Genomic DNA, 20,769 nt, shown 5'->3' on the forward strand with positions numbered 1-20,769 from the left:
ACCACAATGAAGTGATTAACCTTGTATATCCTGGAGAATATAGTCAGAAGGTGGTTCTTATTCACAATATAATGAACAAATTTTGGTATGACTCTCCTTTCAAATCTTTTGGCTAACATTTCAATTGTGTCCACGTATCTCTGGCAGTTCTACTTCAATGACCTAAATAACTGTTTTACTTTTTACTAAAGAGTAACCATAGAAAGTTCTTAGGACCTGTCCTATTTGCTTTCCATTACTGTGATAAACATCATAACCACAAGAAACCTGGAGAAGAAAGGCTTGATCTCTGTCTAGCTGATGTACAGTTGAGAGAAGAGAGCCCTGAGCTCAGGTGAGTGTTTATCATGGCAGAGGTTGGGGTGAGGGGTTTTCAGCATTCAGGACCCTGATTGGCTGACATTTGTCTAGATGTATGGGAAATGTTTGGAATGTCAGGTATTTCCTCTTAGATGCAGGCCCCATTGAGTAGAGTCAGTTTATGGCTTTTCCTGGGTCCAGATGTTGCCTGCCAGAAGCTGTGTCTGGGGCCTCAAAGCCTGTCATGGCAGCTGTGTGGTCAAGCTCTTTTGCCCCCCAACCCCCACCAGAGCTAGCAACAAAAAGACTAATGGCCCAGCCATGGCTGTGAGTAGAGTGGTTAATTAGAGGGACCATGAAAACAAAATTATTAGATTCTTGACATCTTCTTCTCTCTTAAAGATTATTTTTGATAATATCAAGTTTCCCCCAGTATAATATAGAGACTTCCTTATCTCAAAAGTTCCAAGGTTGACCCAATTTTTGCTTATGTCTAATGGCATATTTAGTTTACCTGTCCTGAGTTTTGTGTCCTCTAGCCATAATGTAGTTTCTAATCAACATTTAGGACCTTTTTTTTTTAGATTTAGGAAAACTTTGGCTGTGAAGACCAGAGCATTGTTGGATCCCAAGGAGAGTCGAGAGCAAAATGCATTGTAATATCTAGGACCTAGTAACTCATCAATTTTAAATCCCCCCCCCCCACAACTCCTCACACCAGTTGGTGGTCTGGTGGAGTTTGGTGTCCATCTGTCTTTTGATAATGGCAGGCAGTACAGGTCTCTCATCCAGGAAGAATAATCACCCATTTGCTTCCTGTTTGCCATCTTCTCTTTTTGGCTATTTGTTTTCTTTTGTACATATTTTGAGCTCTGGAACAATTCAGGTTCAAGGATGGTAACCAAGATCTGGAGAAGCCCCAAAGGCTCCAGGGCCAGTTTCCCAGTGGCCAAGTCTGCTGCCCTGTGCCCTGGGGCCTCTAGGGACTCTCCTTGATGACCTTTGCAATAGACAATGAATTCCTCTCTTGGTAGCCATATGGCCTCTCGTAGGGCCAGGATCTCTTCTTTGTTTTTTGTTTCCTTTATGGCTGTGGAGATGAGCCATCTCTCTACACAGAATTCATCATGGACATGAGCCATGGCAAATGCATAACGACTGTCCATATGTAGTGATGGCTTTGCCCTTCCCCTAGTGAAGTGTCTAGGTTGATGCTGGAATCTCAGCCCCTTGTGCTGAAGTCCCTTGGCTGAGAGACTCAGTCCATACCATCCTGCCAAGGAGACATCTGTGACCCCAGTGTACCTGCTTTCGTCTTGAACAGAACTGCTCCCACCAGTGTGCATCTGTTAGGACAGGTCAGACAGATTGGACCACATCAGTTGTTTTTAGGTGACTCGGGGATCAGGAAGTGCGGGTGGAACTTGATACTCCTGGCCTGCCAACCCCTGGGTGGAGTGGATGGAGAATACAGCAGCCTCTGCTGCAGGGTCAGCAGTGGCTGGGGCCAGGGGCCCTGCTTTTCATCAGAGCCTCATGTGCCTTCCACATTGCCAAGGCAGGCCTGGACAAGTTGAACTGCAAGCTCCTGCTGGTGGTGCCAGAGTGGCCTGGTCATCTCCCCTCACATGGGTGTGTGCCAAGGGACCCTGCCTGCATCTCCTGCAATGGCACAGGACCATATCCATGCTGTGCCTCCTATCTGGTCAGTGGAGTCTGATGACCCTTAAGTGGCTGTTGTCTTGGAGAGGCTCTGCTTAGTTTTCATCTGGTAGCAGGCTGGTTAGTCTGAAATTTTACAGAATTGGATACAGGACTGGCCCACGAGAAGTTCCTAACAGTGCACTATTTGGGCATTGTGCATCCATCTCTCTGGGGTCTCCCTCAGGAGAGCCACTACACACTGTGGGGTGGAGAAACACTTCCTGGCTCAAAGTCAATTTGTCAGTTTCTTTTCCTGTCATGGCTATCGAGGCAACTAGCCATGAATAAGATAGCCAACCGGCAGAAATAGAATAAAGTCTCTTGGAAAGATAGACCACTGGCCTCTTCCAGGGTTCCAGTGCCTGAGCAAGGACACCTTTTGTAGTCATTAACATAGGACAGAGTCTCCTTCTCTCTTCCTCTGCTGGTGTCTCTGGCTTCCTCGTCTAGGATCTCCTTTATCTTATATTTTTACTTATTTGTTTTTTCCTATGGAGTCACACACAGTTAAGGTAAAACTTTGATACAACCTCCAATAGTTGGGACCTATTTATATTTGCAAACCCTTCCAATTTCTAAGGTTTCTTTTCTAATATCTGGGGCCATATTGTATAACAAAAGGTATAGATTAAAGCAGCTGTTTATAATCCTTCTAAAAGAGTGGCAAAAATTGTCAGAGTCCTCACATTGGTCAATGTTGATGTCCCAGTTAAGCAGGACAAGGGGGAAAATCTGCTCTATCCAGGCTGCAATGTCTCAAGTGATCCATCAAAGACCATGGGGGTGGATGCTTTTTATTCTTTTCTGAAAATAGTGGGTAGTGGTTTGAATGAGAATGGTACACTTGCAGTTATATTTGAATGCTTGGTCTCTGGTGGGTAGAACTCTTTAGAAAAAATTAGGAGGTATGGTTTTGTTGGACAAGGTGTGTCACTGGGGATTGGATTTGAAGTTTCAAAAGCCCCTCCATTCAAAGTTAGTACTCTCTGACACATCATCTTTGTGGATCAGATGTGAGCTCACTCATACTGTTCGAGAACCATGCCTCCTGTTTGCTGCCATGCTCCCAGTCATGGTCGTCATGGGCTTTAATTCTCTGTAGTCATAATCCCCCCAAATTAAATGTGTCCCTTCATAGTTCCCTTGGTCATTTTTTTCACCATGGCAATAGAAAAATAACTGAGACAAATACCAAATGATATTGCTGCTCTTCTCTTGGATCTCTGTCTAACTAATCACAGATAAAAGCTTTCTTTAGCCGGGTGGTGGTGGCACACACCTTTAATACCAGCACTCGAGAGGCAGAGGCAGGTGGATCTCTGTGAGTTCGAGGCCATCATGGGCTACAAAGTGAGTTTCAGGAAAAGTGCCAAAGCTACACAGAGAAACCCTGTCTTGAAATAACAAACAAACAAAAAAAGCTTTCTTTCACTTTCATGGTACCACAGAGCACTTCTGGAACTTCTGCTTTAGTCTAAGTTGTTTCAAAATGTGGTTCAAGGCAAAACTTACTAGCGATTGTACAATCAGCAAGGGAGGTCACTGGCTGTCCATAAGGAGGAGAAAACAGAAACACAATTGGGGAAGTGTAGTAGCAAATGCAAGGTAGTGTGTTCTAAAGCTAAAGGGAGAATGATCAGTCAGTAAACTCAGGCCTGAGTTTGCCTCCAAAACTCACACTGAAACGGCTAGATATGGGGGTAGCCTGTAGATGTAACCATCTTGTTAAATAAAAAACCAGAGCCAATTGCAAAGTTAAAAAGCCCAAGAGGTCAGAGCAAAAACTAAGAGCTAAAAACCTTACCCTTCACTTCCGCTGCTATCCTCCTCCACAAGAGACCTACTTCCTGTGTGTTTGTCCTTTTTATTGACTTTCTATTCTGCCTTCTCATTGGTTGTAAACCCAACCACATGACCTCCTAGTCACTGCCTGTCTGTACAGACCTCCAGGTCTTCTATGGTTGGTATTGAGATTAAAGGCGTAAGTCTCTATGCTGGCTGTATCCTTGAACACACAGAGATTTGCCTAGCTCTGCCTCCTAAGTGCTGGGATTAAAGGTGTGTACCACCACCACCCAGCTTCTGCTATGGCTTGCTATTAGCTCTGACCCCCAGGCAACTTTATTTATTAACATACAAATAAAATCACATTTCAGTACAAATAAAATATCACCATAGTAGCCTATTAATAAATTTCAGCTTTGGGGAAGTAGAAACAGAAGTATGTCCTACGGCTTAGTGGTCAGTCAGCCTTGCCTACATGACTAGTTCTAGGCAACTGAGAAATCCTGTCTGCCCCCCTAAAAGAGAACAGGTTGTGCATTAATGACAGCTGAGGCTATCCCCTGATTTCCACACATGTACACTACTATAGACAAATAAATAAAAAATCAAATCTTTCTCGTGCTTCACTGAGATGCAGCCTGACACATTTCGTGTCAATTTCCAGGGGTACAGGGAAACAAACATAGAAGCAGCTCATCTGTGGGCTGGCTCCTTCTCCTGACTGTGGTGAGCCACACTCACACACATGCACACCTTTTCAGATAGACTGTCAAGAAGTCTCTTAGAAAGTGGATAGGAACCATTTTCCATCTTTATGTGGTGGGCTTTGGTTAAGAAGTGATAGAAGTTACAAGCTAGGCTATCCCAGGTCATAGGGCTGTACAACACACAGCAGTGCCTTGGCATGCATGTGACCAGCCATGCAGAAAGCATTCAGGAGTCCATTGTCCTGAGGCGGTAGGTACCCTGCAGGGGCACAGGGCCTGGACTACAGCTCTCACTATCTCTTGCACTTCACACAATTTGTCTGGGGTTGCAGATTGTTGCACATTCTGCCTGCCTGTCCAAGGGCCAAGAGCTCCATCTGTTTCTTTCTGTCTCTACACCTGGTCCCTGACCCAGTTTTCCAATTGGCACTGAGGGGCTCACCTGTGCTGCTTCCTAACCCGGCCACATCCCGATGCTTCAGGAAACAACTGGTCACATTCTCTTTGTATTCTGTAAATACTTTTACCAAGGCACTGACATGTGTCAACTTTACATCCCTCAAAAGCTCTAGGCTTCTCTCTGACAAGCATACTGCTTTCTATCCACATCACTGTGGGTTTATTTATCTTTCTAAACAAATTCTGTTCCAACAACAGAGTAGGGATTCTTTGTTTCTTTATATTATCTATATCGCCAGAGAGAAATCTAATGGTATTTGTACATCTGAGTATAATATATCAACATTAAGCCCTACACCACTGGCTTAGAGTCATATCTCAATGAATAAAGTACTTTCCTTGCCAGTATGAGGATGTTAAGGGGGGACACTTGTCATATGACCACCAGGGAGGACCTGTTTCGAAAAGAAAATTGTGAATGTCAAATGATACCTGAGATTGAACTCTCTGTCCTATCTCTGTCTCTGTTGCCCTGCCCCATCCTTACACACACACACACACACACACACACACACACACACACACACACACGGCAGGTCGGGGTACACAAAGACACTCATTTTGACTAGTTCCTGTTTATTAAGGGCTCTTCTAGTCAGTTGGCTCAATTATTGTTACAAAGAGACAGTGAAGGAAACTTGAGTAAGTTTTAATAAATAACATTACTTACTTCAAATTCAGTCCTAAGAGGTGGATGTTAAAAGTGTAGGAAATTCTATGTAAGTTGCTGAATGTCATCTATGTGCCAGGAACCATGGCTGGTACTTCACCTGATCTCTGTGATATAAGGATCACGAGAGCCCTGAAAACCACAGAGAGGATTTCCAACTGATCACAATGAACCTGCAGCTGAGAATTTAACTCCTAATCAGTGTGGCAGCAGGAAGTGGTCAAGAGTGTGATGAGACACGTGTCACTGAGACAAGGCTTGCCTGATTTATGGTTTCAGATGTACTTCAGAGGAAGTTTCCATCAGAAAATTTTACCCGGAGAACACCTAAGGGCTGGGAAAATGGCTCAGTGGGTAATTCCTATGCAGCCAGAATGACCTGAATTCAGATCTCCAAGACTCCTGTAAAAATCTGAGCAGAGTGGCATGCATCTGTGACCCCAGTGCTGGGATATGGAGTAGGGATGTCCTAGGGAATTTCTGACCTACCTGCCTAGTCAATCAAGGAGCTCCAGATTCAGAGAGAAAACATATCGCAAAACCTAAGATGGACAATGCTAGAAAAAGACTCCTGACATCAAATCTGTCCTCCAGATGCACACACACACACACAAACACACACACACACACACACACACACACACACACACACACACACACACACACACACACACACACACCGAGGTAACCCCCACACACACATACATAAACACCTGGTTTCCTGTGGACATTCTTTAACAATAGCATTTTCACCAAATAGCTGCTAGTATTTCCGTGTCTCAACAGCAAAGTATACAAACTCTTCTCTCAAAGAATTACCAAAAGTACTTTTCATTATAGCTTCATTAAATCCATGATCATTTCCTTCATAATCGTGAAGAACTTAGGATAGGGCCGGGCGTTGGTGGCGCACGCCTTTAATCCCAGCACTCGGGAGGCAGAGCCAGGCGGATCTCTGTGAGTTCGAGGCCAGCCTGGGCTACCAAGTGAGCTCCAGGAAAGGCGCAAAGCTACACTGAGAAACCCTGTCTCGAAAAATAAAAAAAAAAAAAAAAAAAAAAAAAAAAAAAAAAGTTAATTTTATCTGTCAAGTTAACTAGGACATGGTCCACAGATATTTGTAGCAATATCAAATCTAACTTTAACCACATGGCTATTTTTAAAAATAAAATTAACTTGCTCTTTCTCTTCTGGTCCCAGGCGCTTCGGGAGCCGCCGGTTACCTTTCCGACATGGCCAAGTCCAAGAACCACACCACACACAACCAGTCTCGAAAATGGCACAGAAATGGTATCAAGAAACCCCGGTCACCATGATACGAATCTCTTAAGGGAGTGGACCCCAAGTTCCTGAGGAACATGCGCTTTGCCGAGAAGCACAAGAAAGGCCTGAAGAAGATGCAGGCCAGCAACGCAAAGGCAGTGAGTGCGTGTGCAGAGGCCATCAAGGCCCTTGTGAAGCCCAAGGCGGTGAAGCCCAAGATGCCAAAGGGCCCCAGCCACAAGCTCAGCCGTCTCCCTTTCATCGCTTACCCCACGCTCGGGAAGCGGATTAGAAACTACATGGCCAGGGGTCGTAGGCTCTGCCAACCAAAGCCCAAGGCTCAAACCAAGGCAGAGGCCTCAGCTCCAGCACAGGCTCCCAAAGGTGCCCAGGCCCCTGTGAAGGCCCCATAGAAAAGGTTTCTGTCTGCCAGACAGATGGACTGGTGTGACACACCTACACACTATTTGCAGATGATCAGGACTCCATGCTGTTTTTACAAATAAACTTGAGGCAGAATCTGTTAAAAATAAAATAAAATAAAATAATAAAATAAAATAAAATAAAAAACTTCTAAAACTGTAGATTTTAAGTAAAGCGAACACCTTTTGTAATGTAGGTAGGCCTCAATGGATCAGTTGAAGGCCATGAAAAAAACCAAACTGAAGTCACTCAGGAGAAAGTGAATTCTGCCTCTGGGATACCTTCCAACTTAAGCTCCAAAAACTCACACCTAAATCTCTTGTCAGCTGATCTGAGATTTCAGTCCTGTCAATTATCACAATTGCACTGGTTAATTCCTTAGAACAATTATTTATCTGTATTAGTCTCTAGAGGATCAGAACTGAGAAGGTGAATTCATATTTTAAATACTTTATTGAAACTGTTTACTTAGAAGTACTAGCAACATGTGAATCACATCTGAGTGCTGAGACCCCTGGAGTTGCTTGTTCCTGAGGCCAGTGCCTCGGAGTGAGAGCACACCTGTGGTGGCTGTCTTGTGAGACTGGAGGGGCCTGACAGCCCAGTAGTTGTCTAGTCTATGAGGCAGGGAGCCTCAGCTGTCCTAATCTGGTTCTGAAAACCTGAGGCCTTCCTGAAGAGCCTAGTGCTCAGTCAATGATGGAAACCTGGAAAGTTCTGATATGTACAAAGGACCCAGCAGCGGTAATACCAGGGAGAATCAAACCAGCCGGGAGAAGGAATGAAAAAGGAGCAAAAGGATGATCTTCCTTCAGCCATGCCCTTTTATCTGGTTAGGTACCAGAAGGTGGTATCCATATATGAGGTGGGCCTTCCCACATCAATTAAGGCAACCAAGGTACTTCCTCAATTGAAGCTCACTACTCAGATAAACCTAATTAGTGTCAAGTTGACATTAAAAACAACCCCCATATTAGCTGTCATCTGTCTGTCTGTCTATCTCTCTGTCTGTCTGTCTATCTACTATCTATCTATCTATCTACTATTTATCTATTTATTTGTCTGTCTGTCTGCCTGTAAATCAATCTATTTATCTGGTAATGGAGAGTGTATAATAAAGTGCTTGCAATTTCCTTGGTTGGTATAGGAAGAATTTATACTGTCTAAATACATTTCCATAGATATAAAACAAAGATAACAGAAAAGAATATTTCTAGGAAATGTTACTTTATTATTCTAATATGTTACTGTTGGTACATAAAATATAAGATAAAATGAGAGTAAGTATAATTTTAAAAATTCCTTCCATTTCATTTCATTAAATATATTCAAGAAAAAAATAGACAGACATGAATTTGTACTACTTTGGTTAATTGTTTGCTGTTGGAAAAAGAAGTTATTTTCCAAGACTTATCTTATTAAGAAATGTAATATAAAACAAATTATGTGGAAACAGGTGATGGCTTAAATACTATGTTATATGTGGATACTCAAATAATTTGCAGATATTAAAAATTAAGTTGAGAAATATGAGGGATATGTAATCTATGTATTGGTAAATCAAAAGCCACAAACCACATTATGATTTTAATCTGAAAAGTTGTACCCAGGCTAATGTTTTGAACACTTGGTCCCCAGCACAGCATCCTACTTTAGAACTGTGGAGCCTTTAATAGTTGGAGCACAGCTCAGAGAACTAGGTCAGCAGGAGTGGGCTTTTGAGTGCATCTACACCTGCTTCCAGCGTTCTCTGTTTCTAGCCCACTGCTTTCTGAGAAATACCTGTTCCATGCTCCCCCTGCCATGGACAGAGCTGCTCTGCCGTGCCTTCTTCACTGTGAAGGATTGAAGCCTCCCCAAAACCATGAGCCTAAGGAAATCTTTCCTGTCTCAAATTGTTCCTGTCAAGCATTTTGTCACTGCAATGAAGACAGTAAATAATACACTTCAGAATTCAAATCCATGTATCTTCAAATGATGTTAAACACCTCAAGGCACTGGAGAGAACTCCGTGTACAAAGATTGGTGGTTATTTTGCTATTATATTCTCTTTTAAAAATAACAATTAGCATGCATATTCTACAGTTCAAAATTTTAAAAATATGTTAATTAAATTTTCAAAATAAAAGATGCTAATGTGTGAATTAGGAAAGAAAGCAAAGAGTTTCAAATTCCATAGAATGAATGAAGCCAAGGAAGAGCTTGTGATGGCCTCGGACTACCGTGACTAAATGTGTATTGCACTGCTTTCACTCACTGAAACTGTGAGTATCAGAATATTGAAGATATCATGATGGTGGGCTGAATTACAATGAGCATAGCATCAGCTGTGTATTTCTACACCTGCACTTATGAAACACACACACACAGAGGGAGAGAGAGAAAGAGAGAGAGAGAGAGAGAGAGAGAGAGAGAGAGAGAAACAGAGAGAGAGAGACAGAGAGAGAATATGACAGTCTTCTGTTCAAATATTTAATGTCCAAAACTTAAAGTCAGTTCAAAGGACTGACATGGACCCTCTGCACATGTGTTGCAGTTGTGTGTCTTGATCCTCTTGTGCTACTCCTGGAGGAGGGAGTGGGAGCTGTCACTGACTCTGCTGCCTGCTCTTGGGAGCTTTTCCTCTTGCTGGGTTGCCTCCTCCAGCCTTAGTAGGAGAGGAGGTGCCTAGTCCTGTTGCAACTTGTTATGCCAAGGCTGACTGATATGGATGGGAGGCCTGTACTTTTCTGAAGGGAAAGGAGAGGAAGTGGATGGGGGGAGGTGAGGAGTAGGAATGGGAAGAGTAGATGAAGGGAGGGGAAACTGTGATTGGGCTGGAAAAAATTAATTTATTAATTAATAAAAAACTTAAAAGTCAGTAAGAATTCAATCAAATCCAAAAGCAAAACCAAGACTGTGGTAAACCTATGTATCCTTGTCATATGCTAATCTTCTGCAGTACAAGACACCACAGGTGATAATGGTGACAAGCAGAGCAAAAATCAGTTTTCCCATTTAAATACCAATGCCTAAGATGAAGATAAAATGATCTCCATCATGTACATAATGATTTGATGGTAGTTGTGTGACTTCATTCCAATCATTTCACACATTGTAGTTTTGTGCACTGATTGAAAAAGAAAATGACGTTTGGATATTTTGAAAAGAGGACATGAGACTTTGTTTTCTCATCTTTATTTACAGTATTGTGTATTGTGGTTTGAATGTGAACTGTCCTCCACTGGCTCATATGTCTAAGTACTTGATCCTCTGGTAGTGGTACTATTTGGGAAAGGTATGTATTGGAGAAATTATTTTGGCCACTCCAAGTAGTTAAAAGGATATTTATTTAATGGCGTAACTCACAAATTAAGTAATGGGTAGGTCGCAGGGTCTGGGGAAGGTGTAACACAGTCCAGCGGTGTTCTCCGGAGCTCTGCACAGTCAACCTCCACCATTCAGCGTCCCGGCACCGAGCCAGCGCACAGAGAGAGTGCTCGCCCATCCAGCTCTCGGGTCCCCTGGCGCTTCCCCTGGCCCCGCCTCATAGGCATGACAGTTGCCAGAGTCTCAATGGGGGTTGGAACTTCCAGATCCAAGCTGGAATGGCTACCCACTACATCTCCCACTTTTTGTCTAAATAAGAAGGTTCTAGACTAATATAAGACTATATACAAAGGAATGGTTATCAAATATTGTCCAAAAATAATGAGGGATAATGACCTAGATAAGATGTAACTACAACCAATGCAAACAATATCAAGCAAGAAACACATGCTAAAATCCAGAGGAGTATAGAGCATAGGTAAACGGCATGTTATAAAGATCATTCAAAGGTGTCCTATCCTAAAGAACCTGAATCTAATACTTAATATGTTCTATCTAAGATATTATATATACTAAGTTGTAACTATAACTGCTAGTCTTCAATCCCATCAAAGACCTGAGAAGGAACATAATGGTACCTGAGAAATGGTAGATGGATGCAAGCAACTTTCGGGAATCTTGCAAGAGTAGACCAAGACAACTGGCAGCCTGGACAGTCACCTAATGTTTCTCAGCATTGTTGGTGCATTCAAATTGGCTACAGGCCTAGAGTATCTGACAGACCATTTTCAGAAGCAGGATTTCTGAAAGACCATCTTACCCTGTCTTGGCAGAGTACAGTGGTCGCTTTCCTTGTGTCCTGCTTGTCCAGAAAGGACAGCATTGCATTTGTACTGTCAGCCATCAAGGCAAGGGCAGTTCTTTGCCCAGTAGGCCATTTTGTGCCAAAAAGACAAACTTCCAAATGGAAATGTCTTAGAAGCCCAACATTCTCTCGGGATCAATTGGTGCAGCCAGGAGCAATTGTGTCTCATGTCAACAGAATTCTAAGTTATTTAATTGCCATATTCTCTAGGTCTATGAAGTGTTTGAAGATTACCTGCCCATCTGACCTATGTATCTGTAAATCTCGATAACCTAACTAACGTAACTATAGAGATGACAGGCATAGGCGACTATAAGCAAATGTATGGTGAAGAACGATGACTTCAAAATTGTGACAATACACAAGATATTTATAACAGAGGTAGGAATATATAGTGCAATATGCAATATGACAATAACCTTAAATATATATCAATATACCGAATATCCTAAACAGAAGTAGAACATATATAAAGTATGACAGATAGAAATTTACATTTGTATCAATATAAATATGTTTCAAATGAGAGTAGAAATACATGTACATTATAACAAATATAGTTCTGTATTTGTATCAATATACAAATTATCTTAAACAGGAGTATAAAAATAGTTTACATTTGTATCAACATATAAGAATCTATAACAGTACAAATTACAGTGCAAATTATCTAAGGTTGCTATTTTACTAAGTTTGTCTACTAGTATATACAATGATTTACCATCATATCTTATACCTATCCGTTCCATTTCTTCTCCCCCCACCCCCCCTTTTTTTTTACAATACTGAGTTAATATTTTCTTCCACCCCCGACCCTATAACCGTCATCCATAACCCTGAGAATTATGAAACCTAAGGGAGAAGGGGCATTGTTTTCTTAGAATTGCTTCCTGCCATTTAGGGGGTGATGTTATCTCTGTTGGGTACTGTGAGAAAGCTCAGATAGTTAAATCTCAGTTAGACTAACTGTAGGTTCTGCAGCAAGTTTTAGAGTAATGGGTAAGATTGTCTGAAATTCTGGCAAGAAGTGTAGTATGATGATGATTACCATGGCATCATTCTGGATTGGGTAGAGTTGTTGTTGTTGGGGCCCCATCTTCCTTCTGGTGACTTCTGAGATTGCTATTGGAAAAACTTATTTGTTATCAAAAATGGGAGGTTTGGATTTAAAGAGGACATAGCGTGTAAGAAAGGATTCTGAGAAATCAAGAGTAAGCATGGAGAGAATTAGAATTTAGAAGACAATGGTCCCTTTTTATTGGTTTCCTTCTGTCTCACACCAGAGGGCTCTTCTGATATGGGACTGAAGAATCTCTCAAACTTTTCTTTTAGCAATATGCTTGGGTTTAGAGAAGGAGTGAGCCAATTCCATCTCCAAAGCCAGCTTGGCTATAATTGAATCGGAACCACAACTTTTCTAGATTGATAGAGAGAAAGATGTTAGACAGTGAGATTTTACCATGTGTAGATTGGTACCAATAGATTCTTCCTTTCTGCTGTAAACATCTGGATATCCAAGGCCTTATGAGTTTTGGAAGATGGGTATTTCCATTATCCTGGAAAGACAAAAACAGAACCCTACCCCACCCTTTGATTGTTAAATTTTTCTTACAACTTATAGAGATGTCACATTGGTGGATGATCTTTTACTTCTCTTCATCAAGGGGTTTTTCCTGTTCGAATCGAATTTTTATTAATTTTGTTGGTATCCATAGCTTTTCTTCTCCTGCAGAAACAAAGGCAAAACCCCTTCCCCAACATAGAACATATCCAGGTTTCCATTCTGAGGTCAGCACATCTTTGAAATAAACTGGTTGGTTTAGCTCAGGAGTTTTGTCTGTCGTCCAATGTCTCTCTGCAGCTGTTGTTCCTTTCTCATTAGCATTGAGAAAATTCAAGGTTAATAAAGCACTATGCAGTCTATTTCTAGGAGTCATTGTTACCTGTTGCTGTTTATTTAGTATATCCTTTAAAGTTCGATTGGATCTCTCTATGACTGCTTGGCCTGTGGGATTGTGTGGTATACCTGTAACATGCTTTATATTATAATAAGCAAAGAACTGTCTCATTTTATTGGAGACATATGCCGGGGCATTGTCTGTCTTAATTTGTACAGGTATTCCCATGATGGCCATAACTTCTAATAGGTGTGTAATCACAGAATCAGCCTTTTCAGAACTCATAGGAGTTGCCCATTGAAATCCTGAATAGGTGTCAATGGTATGATGTACATACTTTAATCTTCCAAATTCTGCAAAATGAAACACATCCATCTGCCAAATTTCATTTCTTTGTATACCTTTTGGATTACTCCCTGCAGGTAATGGAGTTTGGTTATAGATGGAACAAGTAGGACATTTTTTCACAATATCCCTAGCCTGTTGCCAAGTGATGGAGAAATCCTTCTTCAAACCTTTGCTATTTATATGGTGTTTCTTATGATATTCTGAAGCTTCTAGCACATTACCTATTAGTAACTGATCAATCTCATCATTACCTTGTGCTAAAGGTCCTGGCAGACCTGTATGGGATCTGATATGTGTTATATATATAGGATGTTCCCTTTTTCTGATGATTTCCTGCAATTGTATGAATAATGAAGTTAATTCTGTATTATCAGGAATAAATTCAGCAGTTTCAATATGTAAAACAACTCTCTCTGCATATTGAGAGTCAGTGACTATATTGAGGGGTTCTGTGAAGTCCATCAGTACCATAAGAATGGCATACAGTTCTGCCTTTTGTACAGAGCTATATGGACTTTGCACCACTTTACTTAAGTCTCCTGATTTATATCCTGCTTTCCCTGATTTATTTGCATCAGTATAGAATGTGAGGACTCCAGAAATTGGCTTTTGTCGTACAATGTGAGGAAGGACCCATTCAGTCTTCTTTATGAATTCTATTCTCTTGCTTTTGGGATAGTGGTTGTTAATCTCTCCCAAAAAGTTACTGCAGGCTCTCTGCCAGTATTCATTATCTTTCCATAGTGATGAAATTTCCTCATTAGTTAATGGTACTACAATTTCTGCTGGGTCCATTCCTGTCAACTGGCGAAGTCTTAATTTACCCTTTTGAATCAAATCAGAGATCTTTTCTATATAAGTCTTTAATTTCTTATTTGGTTTACGTGGTAGGAATATCCATTCCAATATAATATCTTCCCTCTGCATCAAAATACCTGTTGGGGAATGTCTGGAGGGGAATATGACAAGAATGCATTTAAGTTCTGGATCCACACGATCCACATGTGCTTCTCGAATTGTCTTTTCTACTAGAGCCAATTCCTTCTCAGCTTCGGCTGATAATTCTCTTGGACTATTTAATTCTTTGTCCCCTTCTAGAGTATTAGCCAAATTTTGTAGTCCATCTTTGGGTATTCCCATGATACCCAGTAAGTTGGAAATGCTTCCTAATAACTTTTGAAAATCATTAAGAGTCTTCAATCTATCTCTTCTTAGTTGTACCTTTTGGGGTCTAATTTTTTGTAGCTCTATCTTATATCCTAAGTAATTAATAGAATCTCCTCTTTGTATTTTTTCAGGAGCAATTTGCAGTCCCCAGCGAGGCAAAACTTTTTTTACTTCTTCAAACATGCTTTCTAATGTATCTAACTTTGGATCAGCTAATAGGATATCATCCATAGAGTGATAAATTATGGATTGTGGAAACTTTACATGAATTATCTCTAATGGTTTCTGCACAAAGTATTGACACAAAGTAGGGTTGTTTAACATTCCCTGTGGGAGGACCTTCCATTGATATCTCTTGACTGGCTGAGAATTATTATAATTAGGTACTGTGAAGGCAAATTTTTCTCTATCATTTTCCTGTAAGGGTATGGTAAAGAAACAGTCTTTTAAGTCAATAACTATTATAGGCCATTCTTTTGGTAGCATAGAGAGCAAGGGCATCCCAGTCTGTAGGGAGCCCATTGGCTGAATTACTTTATTAATAGCTCTCAGATCTGTCAGCATTCTCCAATTACCAGATTTTTTTTTTAATAACAAATACAGGAGAATTCCAAGGGCTGGTAGATTCTTCAATGTGTTGAGCATTTAACTGCTCTTGAACCAGCTGTTCTAAAGCTTGTAGCTTCTCTTTTGTCAAAGGCCATTATCCAACCCAGACAGGTTTATTAGTTAGCCATTTTAAAGGTAAGGCAGTTGGTACTTCTGAGAGTTCAACAACAGTCGTGCTCTACATTGGGCGCCAGATATTGGAGAAATTATTTTGGCCACTCCACGTAGTTAAAAGGATATTTATTTAATGGTGTAACTCACAAATTAAGTAATGGGTAGGTAGCAGGGTCTGGGGAAGGTGTAACGCAGTCCAGCGGTGTTCTCCGGAGCTCTGCACAGTCAACCTCCACCATTCAGCGTCCCGGCACCGAGCCAGCGCACAGAGAGAGTGCTCGCCCATCCAGCTCTCGGGTCCCCCGGCGCCTCCCCTGGCCCCGCCTCATAGGCGTGACAGTTGCCAGAGTCTCAATGGGGGTTGGAACTTCCAGATCCAAGCTGGAATGGCTACCCACTACAGGTATGGAACCTTTAGAATATGGAACCTTGATGGAGGAAGTAGGTCATAGGGAGTAGACCTTGGAATTTTATCACCAGACCCCATTTCTTGTTTATTCTACACCTACTGAATGAATGCAGACACAATGTAACAGTCTGACCCCTTATGCTGTGGGAAGTAATTGTTAAGATACTCTATTACTAAATAGTTCATGTTTAAGCTTCAATATTTATGGATTCTATGCAGTTTCTCTGTGATCAATAACATGATAATCATAGCTTTGTGTGTGTATTTGTGTGAGTGTTTCTTTTCTATTAAGTGTGTGAAACACACCAAAGAAAGTGTGGTCAAGACACAATTCTCAAGATGATTAATTGTCAACTTTCTGGAAGTTAGAATCACCATGGACACAGACCTCAGGGTGTGCCTATTTGTATGCTTTAAGAATGGTGGAATTGAGAAGCAACATTGTATTTAAGTATTTGGAGTCAAAGCTATGAATATAATTCATGATATAATTGAATTCAGAGATTTTACATATAAAGAAATACAGATATGAAGCTATTACAATTTTGTTCATGAAATTCTCATGTTATTTAAGGGAGAATTTGGTTTCTGTTTTATATAAAATCTAACTGACTATTCAGAAACAATTCTTCAGCGTTCTCTTAGTTAAAGCCATGGACTTTATTGAACCTTCAATTTTTATATACTAAGTTAAAAGACTGAAGATTTCTGTTGTGTGTGTGAGCACTTTGTGTTGTATACACATCTATGTGTGTGTGTGGTATTTGTGTATGTATTATATGCACTTGTATGTAGTGTATATCTGTATATTCAAATGTGTGAAATATATGCATGAGTGTGTAGTATATGCAAATGTGTGTTTATGTTTGTGAGCATGCGGCTATGTTGTTGTGTGACCCTATTCCTGGGGAGACATGAACAAATGTCTATGCACATCAGATAGGAAACCAATGACAGACCAAACTAAGTATACCACCAAATTTCAGCATTTATTGGTATTATTTATAGGAGAATGGGTGAGGAATCACTTACAGGAGATGATAATACTTAAAGACAGCTATATCACCAAAGCTCACCCTGGAATTGTGAGCTCAGGAAAACTTGAACCCTGGACCTAACTGCATAGCTTTTGTACAGTTCAACATGTCACAGACTATTTCCTTGATGCAGGTCAACTGGTCTGAGCCTCTTCTATACATCAGGACTTGTCTGAAAATGTCTCCCAACCATCCTTACTACTTATATATACCCGAGGATGGGAAATCCTAGTAAATCTGCTCAGTTTCAGGAACATCCTGACGCTTTTGAGTTGTTTACTCTTTGAATTTTAAGGAGCTTCCCTGGAGCGTAAAATATTTTACCTCTCCTCAGAAGATCCAGACTCTAAAAAAATTTCCCTCCAGTATGGAATGTTTTATCTCTGAGGAAATTGCTAAACGACCTAGAAGCCTGTGGAAACAAATTTATTGATGGGCAATGGGGTTATGTTAACAAAAATAAAAGTGCTTGTGTCTTTATTCTTGATTTTGACTTGTTCCATGCAGGGATAATCCAGGGCAGCAAATAGGATTCAAGTCCATAATTTAGTAGGGAATCCTAGCTATTATTGATGTGTGTGTGTGTGTGTGTGTGTGTGTGTGTGTGTGTGTGTGTGTGTTTCTTTGGGTGCATTTGTGTGGGAGTATAGATGCATGTATATGGAGGCCAGATAACAACCTTGCTTGTGGTTGCTCAGAAACAGCAAGCTATCTTTTGTTTTGAGACAGAATCTCCAAGTACACTGACTGCTGGTCAACAATCCTATGGAGCATTATCTGCCTTTGTCTTCTCAATGCTATGTTTACAAACATACACCACCATGTCCAGAGTTTTTTACATTGGTTCTGGGATATTTAAGTCAAGTCTTGAAGCTTTCTGGTCAAGTACTTAACTCACTGTGGTACCCCTACTACCGAGGTGTGGTTGAGTTCACTTTTGGGTTTTGTTGTTACTTGTCTAATATGATTAGATCCATACCATAGTCTGGTTAATGTGCTTCAACAAAAATAATAGACTATAAAATTTATAAACAGCAAACTTGAATCTGTTACAGTATTTGAGCCTAGCAAAGTTAAGATCCAAATGCTGTTAGATCTTGTATCACTTGAGGATTTGTGTCCAACCCTTGCACCTTGGGACTTAGATTGTCAGGCATGAATTTGGGAGACATAAACATGAAGAGCATAGGAGTGGAAACATGGAGCAGAACAAAAGTAGAGCCAATAACAAGGAGAATGTGTATCATGGTTCAGATAGAGATAGTACCTGTGTTCTCACATAGTGGCAGGGGACAAGGCAGCTCTGTGGGCTCTCTTCTCATAAGACATGTATTTGAATATCTTTCATACTGATTCCATTATTTCAATGAGCTCTACCACCTATTGCCATCGTTTTATGTCCTAGTCTCATATCTGTTGCAATGATAAAATACCCACACAAGTAATTTAAAAGAGAAAGGGGTTGTTTTATCTTTCAACTCCAGGTTATGACACAATTGTAGGGAAATCATAATGGCAGAATCCTGAAGCAACTAGTCACCTTACATCCAGTCAAGAACGGAAGGAAACAAAGAAATGTGTAATTACTGGTGTGTGTTCTTGATTATATTCAGCTTCACTTCTTCATTCCGAAACAGCTCAAGGACTCCTGCCCAGGGAATGATGCTACTCATAGTGGTCTGTCTATTCCCACAATTAATGTAATCAATATAATCTCCCACAGATAGGTCCACAGTCAACCTTCCCTAACATCATTCTTTGAAACTATTTTGCTAAGTGACTTTGGGTTGCTTAAAGCTGACATTAACACTAATCATTGAACCTTGGAAATTAGATTTCTAGGCATGAATTTGGGAAGCATAAACATAAAGACCCTGGAAGTTGATGAAAACATGGAACATGAGAAAAATGGAGCCTAAGAAGAAGTCTACATAGCTGCTGGTGGTGTTGCACGTCTTTGAGCCCAGCACTTGGAAGGCAAAGGCAGGTAGATCTCTCTGAGTTTGAATCTAGCCTAGTCTACAAAGACAGAGAAACCTTGTCTTGGGAAAACAGATAAACATACAAAAACAGAAGTCTATACATGTCTAATACAAAAATTCTTTCAAACATGTTTATGAATAATTAGTATAGGAATTATGCATCAGAGAAGAGATTAGATAAAGAGATTTCTTACTCTTTTAAAAATTGTGTGTGTGCTGTATGTATGTTCATATTCATGTATGTAAGTGCAAATGTGCATGTATCTCAGCTTACACCAATGGCTTAGATACTGTTCCTTGCTTTCATTCTTGTTTAAAATCAGTTGTCTTGTTTGGAGTTGTACATACAATGTTGTTTGGGTTAAGAGTCTAGATTCCATGGGTTCTCCTATCTCTGTCTCCTGTCATGCTCTAAGAGTTCTGAGATTGGGGCTGAAGTGATGGCTCAGTGGTTAAGAGCACCAGCTGCTCTACCAGAGGACCTGGGTTCAATTCCCATCACCCATATGGCAGCTAACAACTGTCTGTAACTCTAAGATCTGACACCCTCACACAGACATACATACATGCACCAATGCACATAAAATAAAGATAAATAAATTGTAAAAAAAAAAAAGAGTTCTGAGATTATAGACATGAACTACTGTGTCTGGCTTTCTATGTGTGATGAGGATATCAATTCAGATCCCCATGCTTATACAGCGCTTTACTCACTGAGCCATATCCCCAGTCCCTGGTTTTGGTTTTGAGACTAGGTTTTGTTATGTAGCACAAGCTGGTTTTATACACTTACTTCCAGGCCACCACCTTAAACTTCACACATGATCCTGGCTACTCATCCTAGGAGACAAGACTAGCTTAGCACTCAAAATGATCCCTGGAGCCCTCTGCCCACTATCACCTCTTTTCATTTATCTCTAACACCTTTAGTATTTAGATTGATAAGAAAGGGTATACATGAAAAGCATCCCCAATAGGACTAGGAAAAGCAGTTAAAGCCCTTACCATGCAAGTGTGTTCAGATTCCCAGAAACTCCTGTAAGTGCTAGAATATCCATGATACTATCCTCAATAATCCAGTGACAGGGTGTGGTGATTTCAATGAAAATGTCCCACACAGGCTCAGGCATTTGAGCCTTGTTCCCTGCTTGGTGGTGTTGCTTGGTAAACTTAGTTGCTGTGGCCTTTCTGTAAGAAGCATGTCACTGGAGGCAGGCTTTGAGAGCCAAAGATTCTCACGAAGTCTAGTTTGTTCTTTCTGCTTCCTGCTTGTGGTTTAAGAGGTGGACTCTCGGCTTGCTGCTCCAGAAGCTATTCCTGACTGATGCCATGTTGCTTCCCTGTAGTGTTGGTGATGGACTTTTCCCTCTGGAACTGTAAATTTGAATAAGCTCTTCCTTCTGGAAATTGTCTTGATCATGGTATTTGATCACAACAACAGAAAAGTAAAACACAGGAGATCACAGGAACAAGCTGGCTAGCAAGACTGGCCATGTCAGTGTGATCTGAGTTTGAATGAGAGGCCACACTTCAATGAATAATGTGGAGGAGTGATGGAGGGTGATTCCTGACACATACACTTGAATACACACACACACACACACACACACACACACACACACACACACACATGCACACACACACATGCACACACACACTCTCACATCCTCACACCCCATACATACACACATGAATGCCCACATGCATGAAAAACATGTGT

At 40.8% G+C, this 20,769-nt stretch overlaps 1 pseudogene; it reads left to right on the forward strand.

The window, feature by feature from the left end:
• Positions 1–6,824: 6,824 nt before the first annotated feature.
• LOC114700228 lies at positions 6,825–7,403 on the forward strand (annotated as a pseudogene).
• Positions 7,404–20,769: the final 13,366 nt, after the last annotated feature.

This window comes from Peromyscus leucopus, chromosome 15, assembly GCF_004664715.2.
Source record: "Peromyscus leucopus breed LL Stock chromosome 15, UCI_PerLeu_2.1, whole genome shotgun sequence".
NCBI classification, from domain to species: Eukaryota; Metazoa; Chordata; class Mammalia; order Rodentia; family Cricetidae; genus Peromyscus; species Peromyscus leucopus.